Genomic DNA, 13,144 nt, shown 5'->3' on the forward strand with positions numbered 1-13,144 from the left:
TGGGGCTGCGTAGCCGCAGACCGGTCAGGCTGCCCATGCTGTCATAATGTTATGGCTGATTGGTGTATATATATATATATACTATATATTACTGGAAATCAATTAACAACACAAAAATGACTGGAAATCAATTGACAACATAAAACAATGACAGATATTGTCCAGAAACCCTCACAGGTACTGCATTTAGCATAAAAAGTATGGTCAAATCATAACATGGCAAACTGCAGCCCAACAGGCAACAACAGCTGTCAGTGTGTCAGTGTGCTGACTTCACTATGACTTGCCCCAAACAGCATGTGATTATCATAAAGTGGGCAAGTCTGTAAAGGGGAGACTCGTCGGTACCCATAGAACCCATTTTCATCGACATATCTTGAGGTCAGAGGTCAAGGGACCCCTTTGAAAATGGCCATGACAGTTTTGCCAGTCTGTGATTAACTACTAATTGTGCAAGTATCTGAAGTAATGTGAGTAGAAGTTCCCTGAAACCACTGCAAATGTTATGTTAGAAAACAGATAATGTGTTTACATATTAATTCATTGAAATCTTGATTTCAATTTAAAAATAACAAATTTACAAAAGAAAAGTATAAGAAGTTCAATATTTTAAATCTTCAAAATAAAGGGGGGTGGGGGGAGTATAGTTTGATTTACAGATTTCAAAAAATATAAATATTTTGTAAAAATAGAAGTAGTTTGTATGCAAAACATTTATTGCATCAAGACTGTACTGAATACTTGAGTAAATTCATACAACATGTTGGTGCTTCATTATGAAACAAATGTGAATATCTGTCAAAGTGTGTGTGCGTGTCTGTGTGTGTGTGTGTTTTTGTGTGTGTATGCGTGTGTGTGTGTGTGTGTATGCGTGTGTGTGTGTGTGTGTGTGTGTGTGTGTGCGTGTGCGTGTGCATGTGTGTGTGTGTATGTGTGTGTGTGTCATGATTCTAGGTGTTCTGTGTTCTACTTCATGCGTGTCATTCCGTGTTGTTATCATTATGACATCACATTCTAAAGTCATGTCATTCTAGAATGCGTTTTCTACATATACTGGACTGACCTCTGGTCAGACACACAACAGATCGGGTTGGACTGGAGATGCTACTCAGAGATTTTCCTCTGTTTTTTAGGTTTTGCCTAACTTTCTGATAGCCTATACGTGTGGATCATCGAGACACATGGGGGAATGTCCATCATTTTCATGTTATAACTGTCGTTTATTAATTAGCTTTAGTTGATTTGTTTCAGTTTTGCAAATTAGTTCACAGGAGTCACAGCGGAAGAAAATACCAAAAGTTCAACTCTCTCCTCAATGTCTACAGGACCAGTCACGACTGTCTGCGCTTGCTTGGGTTTTGCCTATGCTGGGAAGTGGATGTAAAGGGCCTTGCTGCGAAATCATGAACATACAACTAAGTCTAAAAGGTAAGGATCAACGTGCTGAATCTAAGTAATGTAGTATAATGTCATATTTTACCCACTACTGTTCAGTGATGGTGTGTGTCTGAAAGCCAGCAGTGTTTTGCATTGTGGCAACCCTTTTTGAAAAAATCTTGTGAGGGTTCTGTTTTCCTCTTTCAGTTACAGATTTCCAACTGTGAAAAGAATATTTACTAATGGTTGAAAGATTTTCAAAACATTTTACTCTTAAAGATTGTAAGATTAGATGATGATTTTTAATAATTGAACAAAGCCTGTAAGGTTGGGTAGAAACCTCAAGTGTGCTGCTATACACTCACACTTGACAATCTCTACACAGTTGCATATTTACAACATCATTTTTTTTAAATAGTACTTTATTTAGTAAATAAGGTTGTTTTTATTCTGTATTTTTCACTGTTTTTTTCCCTAAACTTTTTATTACAGATTTAAATGAAACTGGACTGAGAAAATGGCCATGACAGTTTTGCCAGTCTGTGATTAACTACTAATTGTGCAAGTATCTGAAGTAATGTGAGTAGAAATTCCCTGAAACCACTGCAAATTGTATTTATTTGATAACAAAACAGTTAAAGCTCTTCATGATGCATTATAGAAAACATATAATGTGTTTACATATTAATTCATTGAAATCTTGATTTCAATTTAAACATAACAAATTTACTGAGGAAAAGTATAAGAAGTTCAATATTTTCAATTTTCTAAATAAAGGGTGATGGGGGGGAGTATAGTTTGATTTATAAATTTAAAAAAATATAAATATTTTATAAAATAGAAGTAGTTTGTGCACAAAACATTTAGTACATCAAGACTGTACTGAAAACTTGAGTAAATTCATACAACATGTTGGTGCTTCATTATGAAAAAAATGTGAATATGTATCAAAGGAAAAAAAGTGTATTACGTAATTATGTGTGTGTGTGTGTGTGTGTGTGTGTGTGTGTGTGTGTGTGTGTTTGTGTGTAGGTGTGTCATGATTCTAGATTCTAGGTGCTCTGTGTTCTAATTCATGCGTGTCATTCCGTGTTGTTATCATTATGACATCACATTCTAAAGTCATGTCATTCTAGAATGCATTCTCTACATATACTTGACTGACCTCTGGTCAGACACACAACAGATCGGGTTGGACTGGAGATGCTACTCAGAGTTCAACCTCTGTATTTTAGGTTTTGCCTAACTTTCTGATAGCCTATACGTGTGGATCATTGAGACACATGGGGGGAGTGTCCATCATTTTCATGTTATAACTGATTAGCTTTAGTTGATTTGTTTCAGTTTTGCAAATTAGTTCAGGACTTGCAGCAGGTAGATGCGGTTCTTGTTTGACATATTCAACTGTCAACTTGTCGGATCATACAAAATGTTATTACCAAGTGGAACAAATACAAAAAAATCAGGAGGGACAGGAGGAACACGAAAAGGAGTCACAGGGAAAGAAAATACCAAAACTACCACTCTCTCCTCAATGTTAACAGGACCAGTCATGACTGTCTGTGCTTGCTTGGGTTTTGCCTGTGTTGGAAAGTGGATGTAAAGGGCCTTGCTGCGAAATCATGAACATACAGGTAAGTCTAAAAGGTAAGGATCAACGTGCTGAATCTAAGTAATGGAGTATGATGTAATATTTTGCCCGCTACAGTTCAGTGATGGTGTGTGTCCTGAAAGCCAGCAGTGTTTTACACTGTGGCAACTCTTTTTACTGCTACATTACACTCACACTTGACAATCGCTAATCAGTTGCATATCTAAAACATACTTTTTTTTCAAAATAGTACTTTATTTAGAAAATAAGGTTGTTTTTATTCTGTATTTTTCACTGTTTGTTTTCTTTTTTAACTTTTTATTACAGATTTAAATGAAACTGGACTGATATCCAGTTTCCAACTGTGAGAAGACTATTTACAAATGGATGAAGTATTTAGAAAACATTTTATATTTAAAGCTTGGATGATTAGATGATGATGACTTTTTTCAAAATAGTACCTCATTTAAAAAATAAGGTTGTTTTTATTCTGTATTTTACACTGTTTTTCTTCTTCTTTTTATTACAGATTTAAATGAAACTGGACTGATATCCAGTTTCCAACTGTGAGAAGACTATTTACTAATGGATGAAGTATTGATGAAACATTTTATATTTAAAGCTTGTATGATTAGATGATGATGACTTTTTTCAAAATAGTACTTTGATTCGAAAATAAGGTTGTTTTTATTCTGTATTTTTCACTGTTTTTCTTCTTCTTTTTATTACAGATTTAAATGAAACTGGACTGATATCCAGTTTCCAACTGTGAGAAGAATATTTACTAATGGTTGAAGTATTTAGAAAACATTTTATAGTTAAAGTTTGTATGATTAGATGATGATGACTTTTTTCAAAATAGTAACTCATTTAAAAAATAAGGTTGTTTTTAATCTGTATTTTTCACTGTTTTTCTTTTTGTCTTTTTTGTCTTTTCATTACAGATTTAAATGAAACTGGACTGATATCCAGATTCAAACTGTGAGAAGAATATTTACTAATGGATGAAGTATTTAGAAAACATTTTATATTTATAGCTTGTATGATTAGATGATGACTTTTTTCAAAATAGTACCTCATTTAAAAAATAAGGTTGTTTTTATTCTGTAATTTTCACTGTTTTTCTTTTTGTCTTTTTTTTCTTTTTATTACAGATTTAATTGAAACTGGACTGATTTCCAGTTTCCAACTGTGAGAAGAATATTTACTAATGGTTGAAGTATTTAGAAAACATTTTATAGCTAAAGCTTGTATGATTAGATGATGATGACTTTTTTCAAAATAGTACTTTGATTCGAAAATAAGGTTGTTTTTATTCTGTATTTTTCACTGTTTTTCTTCTTCTTTTTATTACAGATTTAAATGAAACTGGACTGATATCCAGTTTCCAACTGTGAGAAGACTATTTACTAATGGATGAAGTATTTAGAAAACATTTTATATTTAAAGCTTTTATGATTAGATGATGACTTTTTTCAAAATAGTACCTCATTTAAAAAATAAGGTTGTTTTTATTCTGTATTTTTCACTGTTTTTCTTTTTGTCTTTTTTGTCTTTTTATTACAGATTTAATTGAAACTGGACTGATATGCAGTTTCCAACTGTGAGAAGAATATTTACTAATGGTTGAAGTATTTAGAAAAACTTTTATATTTAAAGCTTTTATGATTAGATGATGACTTTTTTCAAAATAGTACTTTGATTCGAAAATAAGGTTGTTTTTCTTCTGTATTTTTCACTGTTTTTCTTCTTCTTTTTATTACAGATTTAAATGAAACTGGACTGATATCCAGTTTCCAACTGTGAGAAGAATATTTACTAATGGTTGAAGTATTTAGAAAACATGTTATATTTAAAGCTTTTATGATTAGATGATGACTTTTTTCAAAATAGTAACTCATTTAAAAAATAAGGTTGTTTTTAATCTGTATTTTTCACTGTTTTTCTTTTTGTCTTTTTTTTCATTTTATTACAGATTTAATTGAAACTGGACTGATATCCAGTTTCCAACTGTGAGAAGACTATTTACTAATGGATGAAGTATTTAGAAAACATTTTATATTTAAAGCTTTTATGATTAGATGATGACTTTTTTCAAAATAGTACCTCATTTAAAAAATAAGGTTGTTTTTATTCTGTATTTTTCACTGTTTTTCTTTTTGTCTTTTTTGTCTTTTTATTACAGATTTAATTGAAACTGGACTGATATGCAGTTTCCAACTGTGAGAAGAATATTTACTAATGGTTGAAGTATTTAGAAAAACTTTTATATTTAAAGCTTTTATGATTAGATGATGACTTTTTTCAAAATAGTACTTTGATTCGAAAATAAGGTTGTTTTTCTTCTGTATTTTTCACTGTTTTTCTTCTTCTTTTTATTACAGATTTAAATGAAACTGGACTGATATCCAGTTTCCAACTGTGAGAAGAATATTTACTAATGGTTGAAGTATTTAGAAAACATGTTATATTTAAAGCTTTTATGATTAGATGATGACTTTTTTCAAAATAGTAACTCATTTAAAAAATAAGGTTGTTTTTAATCTGTATTTTTCACTGTTTTTCTTTTTGTCTTTTTTTTCATTTTATTACAGATTTAATTGAAACTGGACTGATTTCCAGTTTCCAACTGTGAGAAGAATATTTACTAATGGATGAAATATTTAGAAAACATTTTATAGTTAAAGCTTGTATGATTAGATGATGATGACTTTTTTCAAAATAGTACCTCATTTAAAAAATAAGGTTGTTTTTATTCTGTATTTTTCACTGTTTTTCTTCTTCTTTTTTTTCTTTTTATTACAGATTTAATTGAAACTGGACTGATTTCCAGTTTCCAACTGTGAGAAGAATATTTACTAATGGACAAAGTATTTAGAAAACATTTTATATTTAAAGCTTGTATGATTAGATGATGATGACTTTTTTCAAAATAGTACTTTGATTCGAAAATAAGGTTGTTTTTATTCTGTATTTTTCACTGTTTTTCTTCTTCTTTTTATTACAGATTTAAATGAAACTGGACTGATATCCAGTTTCCAACTGTGAGAAGAATATTTACTAATGGTTGAAGTATTTAGAAAACATTTTATAGTTAAAGTTTGTATGATTAGATGATGATGACTTTTTTAAAAATAGTACTTCATTTAAAAAATAAGGTTGTTTTTCTTCTGTATTTTTCACTGTTTGTCTATTTTTTTCTTTTTATTACAGATTTAAATGAAACTGGACTGATATCCAGTTTCCAACTGTGAGAAGAATATTTACTAATGGATGAAGTATTTATAAAACATTTTATATTTAAAGCTTTTATGATTAGATGATGACTTTTTTCAAAATAGTACCTCATTTAAAAAATAAGGTTGTTTTTATTCTGTATTTTTCACTGTTTTTCTTTTCTTATTTTACTTTTTATTACAGATTTAAATGAAACTGGACTGATATCCAGTTTCCAACTGTGAGAAGAATATTTACTAATGGTTGAAGTATTTAGAAAACATTTTATAGTTAAAGTTTGTATGATTAGATGATGATGACTTTTTTCAAAATAGTAACTCATTTAAAAAATAAGGTTGTTTTTAATCTGTATTTTTCACTGTTTTTCTTTTTGTCTTTTTTGTCTTTTTATTACAGATTTAAATGAAACTGGACTGATATCCAGTTTCAAACTGTGAGAAGAATATTTACTAATGGATGAAGTATTTAGAAAACATTTTATATTTATAGCTTGTATGATTAGATGAAGATGACTTTTTTCAAAATAGTACCTTATTTAAAAAATAAGGTTGTTTTTAATCTGTATTTTTCACTGTTTTTCTTTTTGTCTTTTTTTTCTTTTTATTACAGATTTAATTGAAACTGGACTGATTTCCAGTTTCCAACTGTGAGAAGAATATTTACTAATGGTTGAAGTATTTAGAAAACATTTTATAGCTAAAGCTTGTATGATTAGATGATGATGACTTTTTTCAAAATAGTACTTTGATTCGAAAATAAGGTTGTTTTTATTCTGTATTTTTCACTGTTTTTCTTCTTCTTTTTATTACAGATTTAAATGAAACTGGACTGATATCCAGTTTCCAACTATGAGAAGAATATTTACTAATGGATGAAGTATTTATAAAACATTTTATATTTAAAGCTTTTATGATTAGATGATGATGACTTTTTTCAAAATAGTACCTAATTTAAAAAATAAGGTTGTTTTTATTCTGTATTTTTCACTGTTTTTCTTCTTTCTTTTTTTTTTATTACAGATTTAAATGAAACTGGACTGATATCCAGTTTCCAACTGTGAGAAGAATATTTACTAATGGTTGAAGTATTTGGAAAACATTTTATAGTTAAAGTTTGTATGATTAGATGATGATGACTTTTTTCAAAATAGTAACTCATTTAAAAAATAAGGTTGTTTTTAATCTGTATTTTTCACTGTTTTTCTTTTTGTCTTTTTTGTCTTTTCATTACAGATTTAAATGAAACTGGACTGATATCCAGTTTCAAACTGTGAGAAGAATATTTACTAATGGATGAAGTATTTAGAAAACATTTTATATTTATAGCTTGTATGATTAGATGATGACTTTTTTCAAAATAGTACCTCATTTAAAAAATAAGGTTGTTTTTATTCTGTATTTTTCACTGTTTTTCTTTTTGTCTTTTTTTTCATTTTATTACAGATTTAATTGAAACTGGACTGATTTCCAGTTTCCAACTGTGAGAAGAATATTTACTAATGGACAAAGTATTTAGAAAACATTTTATATTTAAAGCTTGTATGATTAGATGATGATGACTTTTTTCAAAATAGTACTTTGATTCGAAAATAAGGTTGTTTTTATTCTGTATTTTTCACTGTTTTTCTTCTTCTTTTTATTACAGATTTAAATGAAACTGGACTGATATCCAGTTTCCAACTGTGAGAAGAATATTTACTAATGGTTGAAGTATTTAGAAAACATTTTATAGTTAAAGTTTGTATGATTAGATGATGATGACTTTTTTAAAAATAGTACTTCATTTAAAAAATAAGGTTGTTTTTCTTCTGTATTTTTCACTGTTTGTCTATTTTTTTCTTTTTATTACAGATTTAAATGAAACTGGACTGATATCCAGTTTCCAACTGTGAGAAGAATATTTACTAATGGATGAAGTATTTAGAAAACATTTTATATTTAAAGCTTTTATGATTAGATGATGATGACTTTTTTAAAAATATTACCTCATTTAAAAAATAAGGTTGTTTTTATTCTGTATTTTTCACTGTTTTTCTTTTCTTATTTTACTTTTTATTACAGATTTAAATGAAACTGGACTGATTTCCAGTTTCCAACTGTGAGAAGAATATTTACTAATGGACAAAGTATTTAGAAAACATTTTATATTTAAAGCTTGTATGATTAGATGATGATGACTTTTTTTCAAAATAGTACCTCATTTAAAAAATAAGGTTCTTTTTATTCTCTATCTTTTACTGTTTTTCTTCTTTTTATTACAGATTTAAATGAAACTGGACTGATATCCAGTTTCCAACTGTGAGAAGAATATTTACTAATGGACAAAGTATTTAGAAAACATTTTATAATTAAAGCTTGTATGATTAGATGAAGATGACTTTTTTCAAAATAGTACCTCATTTAAAAAATAAGGTTGTTTTTATTCTGTATTTTTCACTGTTTTTCTTTTTGTCTTTTTTGTCTTTTTATTACAGATTTAAATGAAACTGGACTGATATCTATTTTCCAACTATGAGAAGAATATTTACTAATGGAAGAAGTATTTAGAAAACATTTTATATTTAAAGCTTTTATGATTAGATGATGATGACTTTTTTCAAAATAGTACTTTGATTCGAAAATAAGGTTGTTTTTATTCTGTATTTTTCACTGTTTTTCTTCTTCTTTTTTTTTATTACAGATTTAAATGAAACTGGACTGATATCCAGTTTCCAACTGTGGAGGAGTATTTACTAATGGATGAAGTATTTAGAAAACATTTTATATTTAAAGCTTGTATGATTAGATGATGATGACATTTTTCAAAATAGTACCTCATTTAAAAAATAAGGTTGTTTTTATTCTCTATCTTTTAATGTTTTTCTTCTTTTTATTACAGATTTAAATGAAACTGGACTGATATCCAGTTTCCAACTGTGAGAAGACTATTTACTAATGGTTGAAGTATTTATAAAATATTTTATATTTAAAGCTTGTATGATTAGATGATGATGACTTTTTTCAAAATAGTACTTTGATTCGAAAATAAGGTTGTTTTTATTCTGTATTTTTCACTGTTTTTCTTTTTGTCTTTTTTGTCTTTTTATTACAGATTTAATTGAAACTGGACTGATTTCCAGTTTCCAACTGTGAGAAGAATATTTACTAATGGTTGAAGTATTTAGAAAACATTTTATAGTTAAAGTTTGTATGATTAGATGATGACTTTTTTCAAAATAGTACTTTGATTCGAAAATAAGGTTGTTTTTAATCTGTATTTTTCACTGTTTTTCTTCTTCTTTTTATTACAGGTTTAAATGAAACTGGACTGATATCCAGTTTCCAACTGTGAGAAGACTATTTACTAATGGATGAAGTATTTATAAAACATTTTATATTTATAGCTTGTATGATTAAATGATGATGACTTTTTTCAAAATAGTACTTCATTTAAAAAATAAGGTTGTTTTTATTCTGTATTTTTCACTGTTTTTCTTCTTCTTTTTATTACAGATTTAAATGAAACTGGACTGATATCCAGTTTCCAACTGTGAGAAGAATATTTACTAATGGTTGAAGTATTTAGAAAACATTTTATAGTTAAAGTTTGTATGATTAGATGATGATGACTTTTTTCAAAATAGTAACTCATTTAAAAAATAAGGTTGTTTTTAATCTGTATTTTTCACTGTTTTTCTTTTTGTCTTTTTTGTCTTTTTATTACAGATTTAAATGAAACTGGACTGATATCCAGTTTCCAACTGTGAGAATAATATTTACTAATGGTTGAAGTATTTAGAAAACATTTTATATTTAAAGCTTGTATGATTAGATGATGATGACATTTTTCAAAATAGTACCTCATTTAAAAAATAAGGTTGTTTTTATTCTCTATCTTTTAATGTTTTTCTTCTTTTTATTACAGATTTAAATGAAACTGGACTGATATCCAGTTTCCAACTGTGAGAAGACTATTTACTAATGGTTGAAGTATTTATAAAATATTTTATATTTAAAGCTTGTATGATTAGATGATGATGACTTTTTTCAAAATAGTACTTTGATTCGAAAATAAGGTTGTTTTTATTCTGTATTTTTCACTGTTTTTCTTTTTGTCTTTTTTGTCTTTTTATTACAGATTTAATTGAAACTGGACTGATTTCCAGTTTCCAACTGTGAGAAGAATATTTACTAATGGTTGAAGTATTTAGAAAACATTTTATAGTTAAAGTTTGTATGATTAGATGATGACTTTTTTCAAAATAGTACTTTGATTCGAAAATAAGGTTGTTTTTAATCTGTATTTTTCACTGTTTTTCTTCTTCTTTTTATTACAGGTTTAAATGAAACTGGACTGATATCCAGTTTCCAACTGTGAGAAGACTATTTACTAATGGATGAAGTATTTATAAAACATTTTATATTTATAGCTTGTATGATTAAATGATGATGACTTTTTTCAAAATAGTACTTCATTTAAAAAATAAGGTTGTTTTTATTCTGTATTTTTCACTGTTTTTCTTCTTCTTTTTATTACAGATTTAAATGAAACTGGACTGATATCCAGTTTCCAACTGTGAGAAGAATATTTACTAATGGTTGAAGTATTTAGAAAACATTTTATAGTTAAAGTTTGTATGATTAGATGATGATGACTTTTTTCAAAATAGTAACTCATTTAAAAAATAAGGTTGTTTTTAATCTGTATTTTTCACTGTTTTTCTTTTTGTCTTTTTTGTCTTTTTATTACAGATTTAAATGAAACTGGACTGATATCCAGTTTCCAACTGTGAGAATAATATTTACTAATGGTTGAAGTATTTAGAAAACATTTTATATTTAAAGCTTTTATGATTAGATGATGACTTTTTTCAAAATAGTACCTCATTTAAAAAATAAGGTTGTTTTTATTCTGTATTTTTCACTGTTTTTCTTCTTCTTTTTTTTTATTACAGATTTAAATGAAACTGGACTGATATCCAGTTTCCAACTGTGAGAAGAATATTTACTAATGGATGAAGTATTTATAAAACATTTTATATTTAAAGCTTGTATGATTAGATGATGATGACTTTTTTCAAAATAGTACTTTGATTCGAAAATAAGGTTGTTTTTATTCTGTATTTTTCACTGTTTTTCTTTTTGTCTTTTTTGTCTTTTTATTACAGATTTAATTGAAACTGGACTGATTTCCAGTTTCCAACTGTGAGAAGAATATTTACTAATGGTTGAAGTATTTAGAAAACATTTTATAGTTAAAGTTTGTATGATTAGATGATGATGACTTTTTTCAAAATAGTACTTTGATTCGAAAATAAGGTTGTTTTTATTCTGTATTTTTCACAGTTTTTCTTCTTCTTTTTATTACAGATTTAAATGAAACTGGACTGATATCCAGTTTCCAACTGTGGAGGACTATTTACTAATGGATGAAGTATTTAGAAAACATTTTATATTTAAAGCTTTTATGATTAGATGATGACTTTTTTCAAAATAGTACCTCATTTAAAAAATAAGGTTGTTTTTATTCTGTATTTTTCACTGTTTTTCTTCTTCTTTTTTTTTATTACAGATTTAAATGAAACTGGACTGATATCCAGTTTCCAACTGTGAGAAGACTATTTACTAATGTTTGAAGTATTTATAAAATATTTTATATTTAAAGCTTTTATGATTAGATGATGACTTTTTTCAAAATAGTAACTCATTTAAAAAATAAGGTTGTTTTTAATCTGTATTTTTCACTGTTTTTCTTCTTCTTTTTATTACAGATTTAAATGAAACTGGACTGATATCCAGTTTCCAACTGTGGAGGAGTATTTACTAATGGATGAAGTATTTAGAAAACATTTTATATTTAAAGCTTGTATGATTAGATGATGATGACTTTTTTTCAAAATAGTACCTCATTTAAAAAATAAGGTTGTTTTTATTCTCTATCTTTTACTGTTTTTCTTCTTTTTATTACAGATTTAAATGAAACTTGACTGATTTCCAGTTTCCAACTGTGAGAAGAATATTTACTAATGGTTGAAGTATTTATAAAACATTTTATATTTAAAGCTTGTATGATTAGATGATGATGACTTTTTTCAAAACAGTACTTTGATTCGAAAATAAGGTTGTTTTTATTCTGTATTCTTCACTGTTTTTCTTTTTGTCTTTTTTGTCTTTTTATTACAGATTTAAATGAAACTGGACTGATATCCAGTTTCCAACTGTGGAGGACTATTTACTAATGGATGAAGTATTTAGAAAACATTTTATATTTAAAGCTTTTATGATTAGATGATGACTTTTTAAAAAATATTACCTCATTTAAAAAATAAGGTTGTTTTTATTCTGTATTTTTCACTGTTTTTCTTTTTGTCTTTTTTTTCTTTTTATTACAGATTTAAATGAAACTGGACTGATTTCCAGTTTCCAACTGTGAGAAGAATATTTACTAATGGTTGAAGTATTTAGAAAACATTTTATATTTAAAGCTTTTATGATTAGATGATGACTTTTTTCAAAATAGTACCTCATTTAAAAAATAAGGTTGTTTTTATTCTGTATTTTTCACTGTTTTTATTCTTCTTTTTTTTTATTACAGATTTAAATGAAACTGGACTGATATCCAGTTTCCAACTGTGAGAAGACTATTTACTAATGGTTGAAGTATTTATAAAACATTTTATATTTAAAGCTTGTATGATTAGATGATGATGACTTTTTTTCAAAATAGTACCTCATTTAAAAAATAAGGTTGTTTTTATTCTCTATCTTTTACTGTTTTTCTTCTTTTTATTACAGATTTAAATGAAACTTGACTGATTTCCAGTTTCCAACTGTGAGAAGAATATTTACTAATGGTTGAAGTATTTATAAAACATTTTATATTTAAAGCTTGTATGATTAGATGATGATGACTTTTTTCAAAACAGTACTTTGATTCGAAAATAAGGTTGTTTTTATTCTG

General features: G+C 27.2%; 1 long non-coding RNA gene across 2 annotated transcripts; it reads left to right on the forward strand.

The window, feature by feature from the left end:
• The first annotated feature begins 923 nt into the window (after positions 1-923).
• On the forward strand, positions 924-3,282 carry LOC141777456 (uncharacterized). 2 transcript variants are annotated; one of them, XR_012595899.1, is made up of 4 exons: positions 924-1,428; positions 1,870-1,956; positions 2,410-3,024; positions 3,059-3,282. It is a non-coding gene; the product is annotated as an uncharacterized LOC141777456 (long non-coding RNA). The 2 variants fall into 2 exon arrangements; XR_012595903.1 differs by having other exon boundaries at positions 933-1,428; positions 2,922-3,024.
• Positions 3,283-13,144: the final 9,862 nt, after the last annotated feature.

This window comes from Sebastes fasciatus, chromosome 1, assembly GCF_043250625.1.
Source record: "Sebastes fasciatus isolate fSebFas1 chromosome 1, fSebFas1.pri, whole genome shotgun sequence".
NCBI lineage: Eukaryota > Metazoa > Chordata > Actinopteri > Perciformes > Sebastidae > Sebastes > Sebastes fasciatus.